General features: G+C 49.2%; 1 protein-coding gene across 1 annotated transcript in view; it reads left to right on the top strand.

Annotated features, from left to right (window-relative positions):
• The first annotated feature begins 8,761 nt into the window (after positions 1-8,761).
• The window catches only part of MED16 (mediator complex subunit 16), a 77,906-nt gene continuing 66,133 nt past the window's right edge, over positions 8,762-20,534 (top strand). Inside the window, exon 1 of the mRNA XM_078670467.1 lies at positions 8,762-8,914. The gene's annotated coding sequence lies outside the window, so the exon portion shown is untranslated. The remainder of the gene's footprint in view (positions 8,915-20,534) is intronic.

Below are 20,534 nucleotides of genomic sequence, written 5' to 3' on the forward strand. Positions count from 1 at the left end.
TCAGCCTCCTCAGGGAACTGATCTGACCCCTTGTGAAGAAACTGCCCCAGAGGTAGTCAGGCCTAGCCTGGCAGAACCCCTGATGTCAGTGGACCCTTCCAAGGTGGGACCCAGTCTGGAGCAGGTAACCTGCCCCTCTCTACCCTGCCTCAGTCAGCCCAGGGCTGTAGAGGTCAGGGAGGCCAGTGTTGGACCCCAAAGGGCCCCCTGTCCAAAAGAATTTCCCAATCAGCAGATTAAGGGCACTGAAGCTAGTAGTCCTAGCCAAGTGAAAATAAAACATACTCCTGAGGGATCCCCCTTAAAATTAGTTAGGGACCTCCCACAGATGGACACTGTTGGGCACAGCCAAACTTGGGACCTGAGGGCCCCAGACCTGACCTGTCCCTCCAGTAAGCCAAACAGAGGGACCCAACCTCCAGCTGTAGGTAGCCAGAGGTTGACCCTGAGAGCCCAAAACAACTCAGTCTTGGAAAGAAAGGCCTATATGGTGGAAAATGATTGGAGGAAGCTGAGCCCAAAATTAGTGGAGCCTCACTTCAGTACTCCATTTCAGCACCAGCCTTTTTCTTTGACAAAACACACCACAGGTAGAGATTCCCTATGGTGGAGACCCTCAGACACCCTTAGGGTGAGGGATTGCTTAGTGGACCATGACATAGGGGGTAACCATGCCAGTGCTGGTACTTCCTTAAATGGCCACTTAGGCAATATAGGCTTACCTGGACAAGGATAGCCTTATCTCCTTTCGTTTGGGGGGGGGTTATGTAGGAAGGTTGACCCCTGACTATGGTTGCCCCCAACTTTTTGCCTGGTGTTTTGCTGGTTTTCTGACTTAGTTGACCTGAGGCCCTGCTGTTCAGGACCTCAGGCCCACTGCTCTCTCTGTAAAATGGATTCCATGTACCTTAGGTACATATCTAAATTGGATACTGAGTCACCTTATCAGTCCCTGTACTGTGTACCTTAGGTACCCAGGGCCTAGGTGTACCCAGGGCCTACCAGGGGCTGAAGCATGTATTATGCCACCCCTGGATGGCCATCCAAATCTGACACAACTGGCTGCACGACAGCTGGGGCAAGGTGGTGTACTCACCCTTTGCTTTAGATATAGTATACCTATATCTAACCCTAAAATGGACACACAGATCTCCTATCAGTCACTCCTATGGCAGGCCTTAACAATCCTGAAGGCAGAGTGCTTGGAATCGTGTGAGATGGTGCTCTGGCACGAGCTGAGCCTGTCTGCGGCTTTCGGGATCCATCCCTTAGCCGTTTCCATGATATCGCATACCATATACTCTTAAGTGCATTATAATCCTCGCGGTTATGTGCCAACTCTGGTATCGCTTTATCAAAACATGTCGAGTAAGGTGTCATACGAATTGGAATACTAACCCCTCGCCAATTCTGGCGACGGGGTTAGCATTCCACCCTTCTAGAGGGACACGACATGCCTGTAACCTATAACCCGGTTAAAAGTCAGACAGAGCCTTAGCATCCACAAAATGGATGCTGCCACCGAGACACAAGTCTGCCCTCCTGCTGCTGGGAGTCCTCCCAGAGCAGGAGATAAGGACAAAGGGTTTCCTGCCAGGGGCGGTGCCAGCACCGTCCCAGACAGGGTTTTGTGTATTGTAGGTAGGCAGGGCTTTAGAGGAAGGTGACTGCAAGTAGCACCCCGGTGCTCACTATGCATAGGCCGGCTTGAACCAGTTCCAGGGTCACTCCAGACCCTGTGCTGGGGAAAAGCCCGCCAAGGAAGTGGGTGTAACCACCCCCCTCCTAGTCCCACCCATAGGGCAGGACTTAGTCGCGTGCCAGCCCCTTTTTACAGGATAAAGGTAGAGACTGGCCCCCTTCCAAATCAGATCATCTTTGAATCCTGAAACTACTTTCTGCGAAAGGAACTCAAGACTTCTTCCTAAGATTTCTCCCTTGTGACTAAGGAGTAGTCACCCTGCATCCGCAGGCACCATCTAAGAACACTGCGGTCTGCTGTAAGTCCTTCCTCCGGAATCCGACTGCCCAGCTCGACGAGAACCGGCTTCCCTGGCACCTCTGACCTCTACCCACCTCTACAGCCCAGCTGAGAACCGTGGGTGCGACGAGACCTCAAGGGACCGGCCATCTGCAAGACTGCACGACTTCTTTCCAGCAAGCCCGCCGAGTAATCTACTGGTGAGTGCTTTGGGGTCCGAGAAGCCCCGACTCTGAGCAGCTCCAGCTCCGAAGTGCAGCCCCCCAGCATCTCCACGATCTGCGTGGGGCCCTTCTGCTTTCCGCTGCTCACCGCGTTGTTTGGCTACTAGCCCGTTGGCTTGTGGCCTTCCTGACGACGCCCGACGACATTTCTGCTGCTGGTCTGGTTGCTCCAGACTGGCCCTTGCTCCCTCCCAGAAGAGGAGCACCCTGGACCCTCCTGGTCCACTCAAGACGCCATTTTGAGTCCACCGCGTGGGCTTGAATTAGCCAAGGCTTGTTGCCCAATCCTGGGTAACTTCGACGCCAACGACTTCATCCTTCGTGGGACAGCTCGCACCTCCATCCTGGTCGCCGACAACGCCTCCTGGTCCGAGAGACTGCAGAGCCCAGCAGCGCCCACTCACCTGACTGCGGTGACTTCGCCCGGTGCCATCCTGGTGCCCACTTAATCACTGGCTAGTGATTCAAGAACTTGGTCCCCTCTGCTTTCAGGTTTTCTTCTTCCTTGATCCAGGCTTGGATCCATCGAACTTTCCTTCACTGGTCGCCTGCCAGCAACTTCCTTCTTCCAGGCTCCTGGTCCGGCAACGAGATCCCCGACGTCTTTTCAGACCTATGCAGCTGCAGCCCCTGGGCTAGGTAACTTCGGCACTTCGGTGTCCCAGCATAGCCTCACTATCCTAGGGTCAGGATCCACTGTCGTTTTCTTCCTACCAGGTCGGGTTCGCCCGTGAACACTAACTTTGTGAATTCTAGCTTCCATAGACTTTGTCCCGCATCCCGCGTGAGAGTGCACACTCTGCACCCGAGTCCCCTGGGCCTCCTAGTAGTAATCTAACGATTCCCTAGTCCAGTCCTAGCGATTCCAAAGCCTATTAGAACTGTTACTTACCTGCTAGTAATTCGCATCCCACTTTTAAAGTATATGGTTTTTCGTGCCCCTCGGGCATTTGTGTATAACGTGCTAACTTAAGTATTTTCGTAAGAGTTTTGTTGTGTGCCTAGCACCCTGTCCTCATAAAGAGTACAGGGTTGTTGTGATTCTAATAAATACACTGTTTATTTTCATAACACTTGTGTGGTGTCCTTTCACTGGGTGTTCAAGGGGTAATGTGATGGTAAAACAGCTGGCTTAACACGCCCTCTAGAGTCTTAGCCTTAGACTGCTCGTATCTATGCTACTAGGATAGCTGGTCTATAAGGTTGACTTACAACCAATCATCAATAAGGGTTGTTTGGACTGATATATAGTGATCACTAGAATAGTGAGCACTGCACATCAGGCCAACTTCTCACACACACCTTACAGGCACAGCCACACGCGCCTTAGACAGGAAAGGCTACCGCATGATCGTCCATTCAGAATTCACGAGGGGGTCCCGTGGGACAGGAATACTGATGCACCGGTCCTCCAGATTTATACTTCAATCCACGAAAATAGACACGCAGGGGCGCTTCGCAGCAGCACTCGGGCAGTGGGAGGGGAGACAGCTGACTATAGTGTCGGTGTACATTCCGCCGGCGCTACACACGATAGCTCTCCCAGATTTGGGAAAATTCCTATTGGAACTCCCGGAAGGAGACCTTCTGGTGGGGGGGGACTTCAATGCCGTGGTACACAATACACTGGATAGGTTCCCGATTCGAACTCAAGCTGCAGGGCCCTCCCGGCTAAATGACTTCCTAGAAGCGCAAGGCCTGATAGACCTTTGGAGGCGCCTGCACCCGACTGACCAGCACTACACTTACCACTCGGCGGTCCACGACAGCCTGTCGAGGATCGACTACTTCCTTGCACCGGGTCACGGGAGGTTCACTGTCGATGACGTTCAGATTAAACCCAGGGGTGTCTCAGACCATTCCCCGTTGACATTGACCCTCTCCAACCCAGAACGGTCCCGAGAGCGCATATACCCGATATTCCCAGGATACCTTAGGGTCCCACAAGTGACCAAAACTCTTAAAACAGCGACAAGGTGTTACCTCACGGAGAATAGTGGCTCGGTCTCTTCCCCATCGGTCCTCTGGGAGGCTTATAAAACGGTCCTCCGAGGCCAAGCCATCTCCGCTATTACGAGTTATAAGCGCTCTCAGAAAGAAGAACTAATAGACCTAGAGGCCAGACTCGCCAGGGCGCATGAGGCACACATGGCTGACCCGACCGGAGATACACTCCACGCACTACGTCTGTGTCAGCAGAGTCATACTGAGCTTCTGCGCCGTAGAGTGGTCGAAAGCATGACTGCCTCAGCAAACAGGGTTTACGATGTAGGAGATAAGGCAAGTAAGCTCCTGGCCTGGCTGGCGAAAAAACATGAGGGACAGAGGACCATCTTACAGTTGAGGGACTCTGCTGGGGTATTACACACCCGCCCCGCCCAGATAGTCGAACTCCTAGCTGATCACTTCCAGGCGGTGTATACCTCTGCTATAGAGGTTACCTGGGAAATGGCGGAAGGGGCGCTCGCGGGAGTGCCTACCCGCACCCTGTCGCAGGACGGGGTTGACGACCTAGAATCAGACTTAACGACTGAGGAGGTGCAATCGGCTATCGCAGCGCTGCATCCGGGAAAAGCCATGGGCCCCAACGGAATCCCGATTGAATGGTACAAAACCGTGTCGGAAACGCTCGCAACGCCGCTACTCGATATGTACCTAGACAGCTTAGAGCAAGGACACCTGCCCCCTGATCAATGCATGGCCACCATTGTGGCGATCCCGAAACCTGGTAAGCCCCCTGAAGACTGCGGCTCTTATCGGCCGATTTCCCTCCTCAATGCTGAAAGCAAAATTCTTGCGAAATTACTAGCCAACATACTGTTGCCTCACCTTAGTCATCTCATTCATCCAGACCAATCGGGATTCCTGCCACACAGGAGCACGGCGCTGAATCTCAGACGCCTGCATGGTGTTATGGCGAGAGCTCCATTGTTGACAACCGATGCAGCGATCCTCTCATTGGACGCCACTATGGCGTTCGATTTGGTGGAGTGGCGATACCTTTTTGCAGTCTTGCACCATATGGGCTTCGGCCCGAAATACATAGGGTGGATCAAGCTACTGTACAAGTCCCCTGTGGCGCGAGTGACTGCGAACGGACACCTCTCGAGAGTCATCTCATTGGCAAGGGGCACGAGACAAGGCTGCCCGCTCTCACCGCTACTGTTTGCCCTGGTATTAGAGCCGTTGGCCACTATTATTAGGACCACACCACTACTTCGGGGCATTGACTGGGGAGATGGCTGGGAGGACAGAGTGTCCTTATATGCCGATGATATGCTAATATACCTGACGAACCCGGCGGAGGGGATTCCAATATTACTGGCACTGTGTGAGCGGCAGGGAGTTGCCTCAGGCTACAAGATCAACTGGATGAAATCGGTGCTCTTCATGCTGCGGGGGACCCCGCCGCGTCTGGAGGCGGATTGCCCCTTGATGTTGGAGACTGTCTCCTTTCGATACTTAGGGATTCGGGTCGCGCGAGATCCTGTGACCTTTCACGATTTGAATCTGAAACCACTGCTCGAAAGATTGAAAGCGGACGTGCGCCACTGGATGACGCTCCCGCTGACACTGTTGGGCAGGGCGGCGCTTTTCAAAATGATGGCGCTGCCCCGGTTCCTCTATGTTTTAGAAAACACGCCGGTGTTGGTGCCGCCTTCCTTTTTCAAACAGATAGCAGGGCAATTGTCGGGACTGTTGTGGGGAGGCAAACCGGCGAGGGTAGCGCAGGCAAAACTGATTAGAGATTGGTACAGTGGGGGAATTGCACTCCCAAATCTGGAATTGTATTACTGGGCGGCGCACCTTAAGGTGATCAACCAGTGGCTGCATGCACCGCAGGAAGACCCGGCATACTTAGCAGATAGACGGCAGCTTGGCACTAATACACTTCTGGCCCCGCTTTATAACAAAGGAATTATGACAAAACTGATCGGCCCGACTAAACACACCGTCACGTTATGGCACAGAGCTCAATCCCGTCTGAAGTGGGGGGGGGTACTTACGCAGCTCACACCATTGTGGGACACTAGATCGCTGGGTAACCTGAGACGTAGTAAAGGGTTTGACCACTGGGACACTATAGGGATCTCCACGGTGGGTGATCTATGGACGACTGAGGGGGTAATACCGTTTGACACGCTACGAGAACAGTACGAGCTGAACACCACTGAGACATATCGCTACATACAGATTAGACATGCCCTACTGGGTGCGCTGACACCAGGTACTCAGGTCCCGACTTCGGCCCCTTTGGAAGATAGGCTGCTCACTGATTACATGGAAACCAGCGCTACATCCTTAACGTATCGTAAATTGGTGAATAACTTGCCTGACCCACTACAGACATTGAAAGGGAAATGGGAGGAGGAAGTTGGAGACCTGGATGAGGCAGAGTGGAATGCCGCAATGGCATCGCCTAAAGAAGCGGGAATCTCAGCAAGATTCCGTTTAGTACAATTCAAGATATTGCACCGAGTGTACTACACACGCACCACCCTACACAAAATCCAAAGGGCAGATCACCCGTATTGTTTGCGTAATTGTGGGGAGGAGGGAACACTGTTCCATACCCTTTGGTCCTGTCCGAACATACTCGACTACTGGAAGCGAGTGGCACGCACAGTCGCCCAAACACTACAGCTCTCCTACACTCCCGACCCTAGAATTTGTTTGTTAAATGTATGGGGCCCAACCGACCTTACACCACATGGGCGGAGATGGGTGGTTATCGGGATGATGCTAGCGAAACGGGATATAGCGCAAAAATGGGGGGCATCGGAGTCACCGACTTTGGCACAGTGGTGCAGAAATATGGATTTGCTCATGATAGTGGAGCGGGCGGTCTATCAACAGCGGGCTAATCCACGTAATTGGAACAAAATATGGCTGCCATGGAACACATACAGGGGGGACCCTTGTGAACCACTACCGGAAGAAGAAGAAGTGGACAGTTCAGAGGGGGAGGATGAGGTTGAATAGCACTGGGACTGCGGATGGGATGGGGTGGTGAGGGAGCGGGCTGCTTAGGTCCTCCATAGCCCGTCGGGCGTAGCCGATGGTAAGACTACCTGTGGATGGTGAAATCTGGCCTGTTGGCCTGACATGACTAGCATAGATGCTGTACAATTAGCATGCTTCTGTAAGCCCAATCTGTACATCTGACTGTTGTTTTTGGTTCAATATTACAAAAAATAAGAAATGTTGCGCTTCAACTAGATTTGGCGGAATGTTGACGCCACGTCTCTTAATACTTACAATGCTACAATTGCAACAATAAAAAAAAAAATAATAATAATATATATCAAAAGGCACAAATTGAAAAAAGAGCCGGAAAATTGCAGGGTCAGGATAGGAAGGTTAGTGGTCCGTTAGGTTGGTAAGGAAGAGAAGCAGGAGGGGCAGAAATGGGGGGGGGGGGTTGAAGGGGATGCGGGCTGAGGGTGGACAAGGGAAGGGGGGAGCAAGGAGGAGTGAAGGCGGTAAACAGGGAGGGGGAAGTGACGAGGAGAAAGGGCGAATAAGGCTAAATACAAGGGAGGGCGAATGCATCTAGGGTCGGACAGATGTAGCCAGTGGAAGAGAACAGATATGGATTAGGGTCCCCAGGGAGATGCAAACATTGTTACAAGATCATCTTTGCTGCGTGGGGAGTGCCTTTGCTTTGTTGTGCATGTCATTGTTGGAAGATGGCTGGTCTTGCTGCAAGGCCATTGGCCTTGTTGCATAGTGTTCAACTCCGGCACTGTGCATGGGCGGTGGACTTGGGTGGGTCCAGAGCCCCCTCCATGTAACTTGCAGGTGGGTTACCTCAAGTTTTGTTACACCACTGTTTGTAATGAGGGAGTGGAATTACTGGATTAAAAGGCAGTTGGCTTATTTGTGTGATGGTCGGCTTTGCTGCATGATGGGTGTCTTTTTTGCTGGGTGGGGAGCACTGCAGGGAGAATGTTGTTAAAAATGTTAATTGGAAAAAAAAATGTTAATTGAAACAATATTCCACAGTAGAGGCTCAGAGGGGCCTCAGACGCTATAATGGAAAGCTGGCCTCTGCTTCTATCCGTTGCTGCAGCGGAGATCTAGGAATATTTACAATCCTACAAATATGTAGGCGGTGATTTATTTTTATTTTTACGGTTTTACTTCATAATTCCTCCCCAAAAATAAAATACCTCAAGCGCAAATATTGCCAGTATTTAAGCAATCTAGAAGTTAAAATATATATCGGCCCCGAGAGCGTAAATACAGGCCCCGCGCCAGCCGTGCTTACACACGACTCTGAACTGGTTTCTTCCTTTTTAGTTTCACTTCATTCACAGTGAGCGGGGCTGAGCCTCACAGCCAATCGCGTAGGAGGAAACATGCTCTGTCAGGGAGAATAAAGTGTAGGGCCTTTCTATTCGTGTTAGGAGTTCTTGTCATGTGGTTGGATGAAGGCGCTCATAACAAGCGGTCATTACAATTGGCAGAGGAAAACATTTCTTTGATGCTCATTGGCTGAGTGGCGTCTGGGAAGTTTTCGTCGTTTCTGATTCGCTGTTGAATCGTGCTCCTTTTGCTCATTGGATGGGACGTCTGAGGCCCGCCTTGTCCCCTGCCGGTGGCGGGGCTCCTGAGTCCTGACTCCTCGCCGGTGCTCCCGGTGTGTCTGGCTGAGCCGAGGCCGGCACGTGGCGGCCTGAAGAGCCCTCGAGCGCCGCCGGTGCTGGTGAGTGAACTCCACCTCCAGGCGAGCGCCCTGTGACTAGAGCCGCGCCGCAGCAGCCTTGAGCGCCACGCAGTGCCCAGAGCCACACGGGCAGTACATGGGACGCCTTGCGCGGCTCCGCCCACCGCTCATCTGGGTGCCGCCCCCGCGGGGAGCTTGTGGGCGTGGTCGGGATCTTTCTCCTCCTATCACGGGGCGCCTGGAGGGCTGACCCTCTGTGGAGCTGGGGTACTAACAGAGAGGCCAAGCACCCACAGGCTGTGGGGCTGCCCCCTCCCACAGACCCCGCACCCACAGGCTGTGGGGCTGCCCCCTCCCACAGACCCCGCACCCACAGGCTGTGGGGCTGCTCCTCCCACAGACCCCGCACCCACTGGCTGCGGGGCTGCCCCCTCCCACAGACCCCGCACCCACAGGCTGTGGGGCTGCTCCTCCCACAGACCCCGCACCCACTGGCTGCGGGGCTGCCCCCTCCCACAGACACTGCACCCACTGGCTGCGGGGCTGCCCCTTCCCACAGACACTGCACCCACTGGCTGCGGGGCTGCCCCTTCCCACAGACACTGCATCCACTGGCTGCGGGGCTGCCCCTTCCCACAGACACTGCACCCACTGGCTGCCCCTCCCCACAGACCCTGCACCTACCGCTACGCGGGGCTGTACCCTCTCATAGCTCCCACAACTCCACAGTCTGGCCTCCAACAAACCCTGCACCCACTGCTCTGTACCCTCCCACAGCTCCTACAAATCCACCGGGCCGTCCCCTCCCACAGACCCTGCACCCACAGCTCCGCGGGGCTGTACCCTCTCACACCACAACGCCACCAGCCCGCCTTCCCCCTTGCACTGCAAGGCTGTACCTTCTCACACCCACAACTCCACAGTACCATCCCCTCCCACAGACCCTGCACCCACTGCTCTGCGGGGCTGCACCTTCTCACACCCACAACTCCACCGGGGCCGTTCCCTCCCACAGACCCCGCACCCAGTGGGCCACAGGGCTGTTCCTTCTCACACCCACAACTTTATAGGGCCAGGCTGCCCCTCCCACAAACCATGCACCCAGTGGTAAGCGGGTCTGTATCCTCTCACAGCTCCCACAACTCCACAGGACCGTCCCTCTCCCACACACCTCGCACCCACTGCTCCGTGGGGCTGCACCCTCTCACAAAAACAACTCCACAGGGCCCGGCCATCCTCTTCCACAGATCCTGCATCCACTGCTCCACGGGCTGCACCCTTGCACATCCACAACTCTACAGGGCTGCCCCCTCCCACAGACGCTGCACCCACTGCTCCACTGGGCTGTATCCTCTCACAGCTCCACAGGGCTGTCCGCTCCCATAGACCCTGCACCCACTGCTCTGTGGGGCTGCACCCTCCCACACCCACAACTGTACAGGGCCCACCCACAAATCCACATGTCTGTCCACTCCCACAGTGCCTGCACCCTCTGCTCCGCAGGGCTGTACCCTTTCACAGCCACCCACCCACAACTCCATAGGGCCATCCCCTCCCATTGATCTTGCACCCGCTGCTCTGTGGGGCAGTACCTTCTCACACCCACAGCTCCACAAGGCTGTCCCCTCCCACAGACACTGCACCTTCTGCTCTGCGGGACTATACCTTTTCACCACTCCCACACCCGCAACTCAACAGGGCAGGGCTGTGCTCTTCCACAGATCCTGCACATGCTGCTCTGCTAGGTTGTACCCTCTCACACCTCCACAGGACCATCCACTCCTACATACCCTGCATTCTCTGCAACACAGGGCTGTACCTCACATCTCCCACACCCACAACTTCATATGTCTGTCCCCTCCCACAGACCCTGCTCTCACTGCTCTGCTGGGCTGTACCTCTCACTGCTCCAACAGACCCTGCCCACTCTGGTATTTGGGGCTGTACCCTCTCAGCTCCCATAGCTCTACAGGGCCGTTCCCTCCCACAGATCCTGCACCCACTGCTCTGCGGAGCTGTACCTCTCACAGCTCCCACATCCATAACTCTACTCGGCCGTCCCGTCCCACAGATCCTGCACCCACTACAGCATGGGGCTGTATCCTATTACAGATCCCACACCCACAACTAACCTATTAAAAGCTTTTGCTCGGTTGCATTAATATATGTATACTAATATTTAAAATGTATATTAAAAATGTAAATGTTTGTATTTTCAGAACTCATAAGCAAATGTTTGGACCAAAATGGTTGGATTTTCCCCCAAAAATTTTAAGCTTGGGTGGGTGCGCACAAATATGAAGTCGAAAACGAACAAAGTATTTTTTGGAAGTCCTTTCTTTATTTGTACAAAAAGTTATTAAGTGCAAAAGTTCGTTAATTTCGTTGTATACAAAAGTTGATCAGCCAACGCGTTTCTCTCCCGTACAGGGAGCTTCCTCAGGGCTTCTGACCGAATTTTGGCCTCACAGTTATATGATGGTAGCTCAAGGTGTTGCCACGCAGGTCTTGCCGGGAAGAATTAACCTCAGAAATTGTTATATAGATAGTCGAAAACAGATCCTTTTGTAGTGTGTATTACAAAAGTGGGCCCACCACCGTCTCTTCCAAATTTGATAGAAAAGGTTCCTTTTTGTTAACGGATCTGTGGTTGAGCGAAGTCCCTGGATCAGGACCTTTAAGAATGTGTATTGCGATGGTTGGCCCAATTAGTAGTGCATCGCACTATCTCTTCCCGACGTACCAAAGTAGTTTTTTTTTGGTTGACTGCTCTGCAATTGGGTGGTGTCCCTGGATCAGCACGTTTTAGGTCCACTTGTGGCGTCTCCCAGTGTAGAGGGTCCAGCCGAAGTTGCGAAACATTGTGTTTACATAGCATATTGCGAACTGTGGTGCAACATCCATTAAATAAAGAAAAGTAAATGGTGATTGCTGTGTGCAACCTGCACAATAAGAATTTGGGAAAGTGGTGGGTGTGGAGGCAGACCTGATCAAGTAGGGCTGATGTTGATGCAAACATGGTAGAAGGATTTGCAGGTGTGCTGTTGCCTGACGCAGCCCCACCCACTCTGTAGAATGCCCGCCGCGGTAAACGGGTTAATAATATCAGAGCAAATCAAGACACCTTACTTAGTGATGCACAAATAATAAATATTCACTGCAACCTGATTCCAAAACATAATTTGTGTGCAATATAGTTTTATCTATAAAACTGTATGTCTGTGCAAATTTAGTTACCATTTCAATGGAGAATATGCCGTCTGCAAAAGCCAATAAGCTACCACAGAGTGCCTTCGCTACATTAAGAAATCGCCTGCCTCATATCTATTAAAGCTAGGTGAGTTGCTAAACTTTGTCATACGCAAAAGTGGATCTTGGGTTTAAAAAGTTTGGGAAGCCCTGCAGTAGAGGATTCTTTATTTTGATAATCACATTTATTGATATTTAAAAGAAACCACAGATTTACATTGGCAGCAAAATCAGGCACATTATCTCGGTGATAAACAACAGCAAAGATGATGACAGAGACCTGTGTATCATACTTCAGAGTAGATTTCCGAGCTTCAGAGTAAATTTCCGTGCAAGGTTATCGCAAATCATATGAATGCACGCACCACTCAGGACAATAGATTGAACCATTTACCCCAAATCTTTTCGAATAGTTCAGGGCAGCCCCGGGCTACGAAGAGAGGTTCCTCCTGGGTACCACACCAATCCACTCCCCGTCTCCACCTGCGTACAGTAGGGGGTTGGCCTGCGACCAGAGTGCCTCAAAGTCACCGTTCGCTACCGCCACTGCTGTCCCAAGAAAGCGTTTATCGGCCCGAGAGCTGTCCTGGCCATCGAACACACCTAAAATCAGACGTAATGGGTCATGGGGAACCACCCACCCCAGGGTCTGTGTAAGTTCCAGGTCCACACCCGCCTAAAATGACGCAATGACAGGACATTGCCAGATCATATGTTAAAAGTCTGCTGGGTGTGATTGCATAGTAGAGGAGCCTTACCTACCCAACCTCCATGCCCAGCTGGTCAATGACATTTGGTGATTATTGTCATCAACACTCTGCTGGGGCGTGTCTAGGCTGCCACTCCCTCTTCGGGCACCAAAGCTCAGCTTGAATGTTTGCGGTTCATGCGCTAATATCAGTTGGGCTCCTGTGACAGCCATTTAAATGTGACAGAATTCGGAAGGCACTGGACACTTCATTTTACAAACTTGTTGATTTATTAAACTGATATCTTCCTTTTACCTAATCAGATATTCGTAGTGAAAATAGTAATTTGATTCAAATATAGTTTAGATTTACGCATTCAAATTTTTGCATACTACAAATTCAATATTATTTAGGCATTTATTCTTAAGTTGGAACCAAAACTCTACTGTTAGAAATTTCTAAATGCAACATGAGTTTTCCAACCAAAATGGCAAAGCATTTTCTCTCTATCTGCTGATTCTGCTCATAAACAATGCTGAGCAGGGCAGGATGTTGGGTATTTGAGTGTTTAGCTTTTTCCAGCATAGACCAAAATTACTTCTGATTGACTGAGTGCATTTTATGCAGCTGAAAAATAAACTAACTCATCCTAGAAGAAAGCGTGGGTTAAGTTGTGTGTGAGATGTAACCTCTTGAAGCAAAAAGGTTACTAGCACCTTCCGTGCTGACTCAACCATCTCTCTATTCCGTGTATTATTAGGGAAGCTATATTCTCTAATGTTTTACTTGGAGAATAACTATTGTCACTGTACGCTAATTCTACCATCCACTATTATTCATGAACATCCCATCCACGTTGGTCGTTATCTTGGTCACTGTCTATTAAAGGAAATATCAAGTTGGATGAGAACTCCATTGTCTCACAACACTTTCTACAACTTTACCAGGTACCAGGTCTAAGATCGCGTCACTGGACTCTTTTTCAAAGTTTATCTGGCAGAGGTCTTTGTTCACGTTGAGGGACCTTTCTGATATCTTTGTCGTCTATGATCACGCTGGGGGACCTTTCTGATATCTTTACTGTGGTCTTTGAGGACATTGGAGGACCCTTGTTACTAATTTACTGGTCAAAGGCTATAATGACAATCCTTCCCTTTATATAACTTTTGAGTGGTTGAAAGCCACAATGACATAACATAGCATCTGTTCACCGTGTACATTTTGGTACTGAATAACATATGTTTATTGTTACCCAACTCAATGGTACTCATTTTATTGACCTCAGAAGGATGAAAGGCTAAGTGGACCCTCCGGGATTTGAACTGTGACCATGAGGTCAGGCACAGCCCCCTACAGTGTAAGCATTAGTCCACTAAGCCACCAGACACGGCACAATAGCTTTCCTACAAATTTAACTGGTCGAGTGCTCTGATCACGTTGAAGGACTCTTAGTAATTTAACCCATAGAGGTCAAGAACACGTCACAGGAAGCTTTTTCCTACTTCAGCAGTTGGAGGGCTATGGCCGAACCACTCATTTTCATGACCTGAAGTTATCGCCTGTGCATCTTTTATTATGTGTTATCTTAAATGCAATATAAATGGGGAGATAATAAGAGCTAACGGTGACTGATCAACAGTAAACTGAAGTATGTTCAGTGAGAACATGTGGATGAGACCAGGGGATGATGATACCTCCTGTCCTGGACAAAGAAACCACTGATAGTTTGCTTTATCATGTAGCACCCCTGCCTGTTTCCGTGCAGGTTTGGGCTACCTTGCCCAGGCAGCTGCTGTCTTCTTGCCAGGCAGCCCTTTCTGTAGTTTGGAGTTGCAGCATTCTTCCCCAGCTCTCTTGGCACTCAATCACCTGATAATTCTCGCCTCCGTGCCTATTCCAATCATGGAGTCCCACTCTGCAACTCTGGGCAATAGCTTGCTTAATCTCCACAACGGCCCCCACAACTCTAAGGATGCCTGGCCTCCACCTTGGGGGTGCCCAGGAGTGGGCACCTCACAGGGAAAGCCAGGTTGGGTTCCACAGCGGTATTCGTACAAGCGCCTTGAGACCCTTGCGGGTGAGTAGTGCGCTATACAAGTATCAATTTACCATTTACATTTACAATCACTGAGGGCACTCAGCCCTTTTAGTCTCTCACCCATTCTTGCTGGTGTGGCCACATTGAGCCTTCCAGCGGGTGGCAGGGGACCTGCTGTCTGCAGAGCCTGGACGCATGGCAGCAGAAGTCTTGCCAGCAGTGGACTGCTTTGTGTAGCTCGTGTGTCTCTGAAAAGTCGCGACAGGAACAGGTGCCTCTTTCGATTGCCTTCTTTGAGGCTCCGGTATAGGCGTGACAAGGGGATTCGACAGACCCGGTCCCTTCATTTCAGTGAGTGCTGGAGCTTCACCAGAGGGAGGCAGTTGTCACTCCTCTTCTTCAGGCGCGGAGCTCTGGCACCAAAGCGCAGTCCAGACAAAGAACCTTTATTCCTCAAGGCCTAAGTCTGTCTTTTCAAATCTAGTTTAAGTAACTTGAAAGGAAACTGCATAACACCACGTTCAGGGCTGAACGTCGGTGAATTCCAGTACCAGAGGGGATGCATTGCTATTTGTGATCTTTCAAGGCTGGATAATGCTTTGTGAAGGTCACTGAGAAAACCAGTCGCAGAGACACAGTTAGGGGCTCATTGTTATTACCAGTCATTCAAGACATAAAAATGATGTGACTTTGTAACCCGGAAAAACACTCACAGAGACTCAATTAGGAATGCATTGTTCCTGCCAGTTATTTAGGACAAGACACCTCATTGAAAAGGCCACCGCGAAGATCAAGGTTGGAGCACACAATTAAGGTCACATTGTTCGGTTCATTATAGGGCTGAACAAAGACATGGCCAGATCAAGTAAGACGCGTCGGAGTATCAGAAGTGCTCTGAGCCTCTCTCCACTTCTGGGTCTTTGTCAAAGGTGTTGGTACCTGGTATCGAAGGAACAGGTTTTGTCTGGATTCTTATTTAGGTGCTACATATCACGACAAAAGCTTGTGTTGATGCGGTGTCGCTTATGTTGGGTTCATCACGGACCTCCTCACATTTCTGAACTGAAAAACACAGGATTATAAGTTTCTGTTGCCATTGACCACCTCGACTCTGCAGTTTTTTCAGTTGTCATCATTGAAGTTTACAGAGTGGAACAGTTGCTCCAGGCTGAAGCTTGTTCGTAAATTGTACAGAAGTGCGTTTTAGATTTTAGTTTTACTAGAAAGAAGCTTGTTATAATAACATTTAAGATTTCTGGATATAGGGGCAGTTCTTGGTCAAGTAGAAATCAAAAGTTCTTCAGACAAGAAATTCAAGGTGGGCAGGCAGCCAGACTCAAACTCTTCTTTCCAATCAGTAAGCTACTAAAGCTGTCACTGCCTGATCTCCATTTCTGTAAGATTTAACTCTAGTTTTTCTCTTCGGTCTGTTGTTGGTATACAGCTGCTGGGCATTTCACCAAGTTGATCAATTTAGAATTGCCTGTTGGGCTTAGCTTGACAATAACAATCACCAGCATAATGCTATTGGGTTGGAATATTAAAGAAGACCGACTTGGGGGCTGTTACAATGACTTTTACTATCGGGGAATTGGAAGAATGGATGGGCAGATGCAGAAACATTTTTAGGTTTGGCATTAGTCTGATTTTCACTGACTCTCTATATAGATAATGTACTTGTAGAGGCTTTCAGACCTATTGATTCAACCACTGAGCTGTTGTGTCATTCACGTTCTCTTCTGCCGGCTACATAATACGGCCTCAAGCAATGGGTCAGCCCACTTCAGCAATTGGCTAATTTCACTGAGAGTGAAAATGCTCTTTCGCAAGAAGCACATACGCACAAAAAGAGTTCCTTCAGTGCAATGGACTACTACGGCAATTGGTGTTTTTTGATACAGAAAATGTTGTGCTTCTAGTCAGCATTTTCTTTTTTGGTCTGGTGTTGTATGAGATCTTTCGAGTTCACTAAAATTATATGTATATCATATTTAAAGAGGCTATTAGCTAGCCCTCTTCATTCATTGGTCTTGTATCATTTACATGTTTATTCCACCAAGTACACCGTACAGTTTGTCACAGTGAGTCTGCCCACTTCAGGCACTTGGTAACTTCACTGTGAGTGACAGCATTCTGCTTTTTCACCAGTAACCCATACAGACACAAAGTAATTCCCTCCACTGTCAAGGGCTACTATCGCATTGTGTGCGATTTGATAGCTAATAAAAATATTTTTGCTTCAAGTCACAGTTTTTTATATTCTTTTATTTAATATAAGGCAGAGGGCCCAACGGCTAACTTAACAATAGCATTTTCAAAAAAAGGCCAAGCAAAAGAGACATTGACCAAGTCAAATGGCGGGGCAGCCAGCGCAGGTCTATTGGCTTTGTTGTTGCTTGTGTTTTTTTTCTAATCTTTTGCTGACATCTGGCTGCAGGAGCACTGGAGGCTTCCGCATCCATCCCAGCTCTGGAGCACCTTAAAACTACGCCACAAACGGGGCGCTGTAACACACGTCTTTATTCTTCGCCATGCAACCGTTAACTGAACGTATTGCGTCACAAACTTTATTGACCACACCCCAACTGTTCAAGTTCAAAATTCTTTTTTTTAAATTTTTTTTTAGCTTTATTCGGTTAAAAATTTTAAAACCATCAAAGCACACCCCAACTGAATAGGTAAGTTGGAAGGAGTCCGCAGAGGACCACAAGGGTCCTATTGCACTTGATCATACAATACTCCATCTCCTCCTTGTTAGATAAAAAGTACGGACAACATACATACGTTAGAATTCCTCAATGAGTTGTTGCGGTGTAGAAGTCACACTGTCATCTGGCTTCATAGATGTAGATTCAGATGCTTGACTCGGGCACTCAGGTGAACTTGACTCACTCGTAAGGTCTGGAGCCGACGAGCATCAAGGCAGATGCTCGAAATGTTACAAGTCTCTAGAAATTGACTTTCCGGGACGTTGAGTGGTCACCGTATGTCCGTTCCTGGTTATGACACTTGATGAATCCGCATCAAATGGTGCGTCAGTCTTGTGTTTCCGCTTTTGTTTGACTAGGATACGGTCTCCTTCTACGAAAACCGCGCCCCTACCGGATCGCTGCTTATCTGCATAGGTCTTCATCTTGCTTTTGTGAGCAGTGTCCATGACATGAATCTCATCAGTGTCTATTACTCGGTTTGTGGTCTTTTGTGGTAATTTAGTCCCAATGGCTCTCCCTTAACAGTAGAGTGTTTGGGCTTTCACCTATCCGATCGGCATGAAGGGCTGGACTTAGGGCTGACTTGAGATCGATTCCTTCTATTGCACTGCGCTGAACCACCTTCTTCAGGATGCCCATAAATTGTTCAACAGTGCCATTTGCCTGTGGCCAGAGATGCATGCTCTTTTGATGCTTGACGTTCAAACAACTAACTAAGTCCTTAAACTCTCTGCAATTGAAAGGTGGACTTCTGTCAGAACACCCCACGCTCCGAAAATGCCCTTCATCCTCTCTTTGACTTTGTCATGGACGGTCGATGACAAATCCTCCACTAAGGAAAAGTGAGTTTTTATCAATAACTGCCATGCGATGATGGCCATTGTTTAAGGTTCCAAAGAAATCAACTGCATTTTTCTTCCACGCTTGTCCAGGAAGTTCAGACATGTTTAGCGGATGCTTTGTCATCTTGGGGGATAAGCAGTTACACAGTTGACATGCTTTCAGTTCCTTCATGACTCGTTCGTGAAGGCGAGGAAACTACTCTCCGTCTCTGAGAGCTCTATCAGTGGCTATAACACCACAGTGTCCTTCGTGGGCCAGTTCAATGACTTGTTGCCTCAAACTCTCTGGTATGACAATCCTCGAACCACATCATATAAAACCTTGAGTGGCAGAACATTCCTCCATCACATTTTTGAATTATTGATATTCGGCATTATTGGTGAGAGGTTGAGTATGTCTTCTCCATGATTGTTAAGAAATGATCTCCTTGCGTGTGACCATGTCTCTGTGTTGGTGGCAGCATTGATTTGTTCAGTGGATAGCGCTGTAGGGGTACTAGACTTCACTATGAAATTGATGTACTCTTCAGCTCTTTAGATGTTGCACTATGATGTTGTAACAGCTCTTGTGAAAAGTCATCTGCTGTGTTTTGATCCTTCCTCGGCTTGTGCATAATAGTGTAATCATACTCTTGCAGTCGCATCTCCCACCTCTCACTGCAATGGGGCATCTTGGCTTTCCGAAAACGGCGAGCAAAGCCTGGTGGTCGGTGACAAGGGTGATATGCTTTCTGTACAGTTCTCCTTTAAGGGAAATATGCCCAAATAACTTGAGTTTGGTTTTGTGAAACTCCTACTTTTTGGCATTTAAAGAGAGACCTGTATCAGTGAGTAGATGGCATACTTGTGTAGGAGCTTTGTCATGCTCCTTTCTTGTGGCCCCAAACACTAGTATATCACCACTGTAGAAGCATGTGTGACAGGTTGAATTTCTCGGCTAATGCCAATCTGAAAGAATTCGCACCAAAACTGAGTCTTTTATGAAACAAACCATCATGAGTTGAAGAAGTAGTAATGTACCTACAGTTCTCTACCAGCTTGAGTTGATGGTATTCTTTGTTCAGATCATAACGGGCAAAGAGTTTGGCGCCATTCAGCTGTGCCATCATGTCCGGTATGTGTGGACCTGGATGTCTTTCTCTCCCGTTTGCTTTGTTGGCCTGGCGCATATCAACACAGATGCACACCGCACCCCGCTGTCCTTTATGGCACTGCTACTATGGGTAGAACCCATGGCGTGAGACCAGTAGAGCGCTGGAAGATGTCATGCTTTAATAATGTCTCTGTTTTTTTCTCAACGGCCTCTTGTAAATGAAAAGCAATCCAAAAGTGTCGCTGAGCAACAGGACAAATTACCTCATTAATGTGAAGTTGTAACTTCATTGTCTTGAATTTCTCAGTCCGTGAAACAACAACAGCAATTGACTTACTATTTCAGAATGTGCATTGAGGTTGTAGTTGATGGATATCAGTTCCATGTCAGTAGCCGAGCTGAACTAAGTAGACGTGCAGTCGCCGAAGTACCTGAGAGAACATGAATTGGTGCTTGTACTGTCGTTATCTTATGCTTCATGATCGCTACAAATGACCCTTGACTTTGCATGGCTTAAAAGCAGCCCAGGTATACACCTTTGTTTTCAATGGCATTAGACTGGTACCAGAGACAGTTTATTGTTTTTTTTTGTCCAGCATGGTATTGATCGATGCACCAATGTCTAGAATAAAAGTTATAGGGCAGCTATTCACCTCTAGCTTGATCTTGGAGAATTGTCCAAATGAATGTGGTCGCTTCACGTGGCGATCTCTCTTTAACTTGTGTTCTGCTTTGCAAGCAGCCAATCTTACATGTGCACATCGTTCTGCAGTTGACATCGCTGTTGCACAGCCATCTTCTTCACTGTCTCTTGATGATGACGTTCAAGAGTCTCTAGGAGGTGAATTTGATGACGATCAGCTTCGTTTGTCTTGACTTGCCTCAATTGATTTTGCCGTTTGGTCTTGTGGGTGTGACTAGAATGCTTCTGGAACTTTCTAGCGCCCATTTTCTCTTCTTCTAGGGACGCACTTGGGTTTCTCTTTCGCTTTGCAGGCCGTTATGAAATGGTTTTCTTTCCCACAGCCCTTGCATGT

Source organism: Lissotriton helveticus, chromosome 12 (assembly GCF_964261635.1).
Source record: "Lissotriton helveticus chromosome 12, aLisHel1.1, whole genome shotgun sequence".
In the NCBI taxonomy this organism is placed as follows: domain Eukaryota; kingdom Metazoa; phylum Chordata; class Amphibia; order Caudata; family Salamandridae; genus Lissotriton; species Lissotriton helveticus.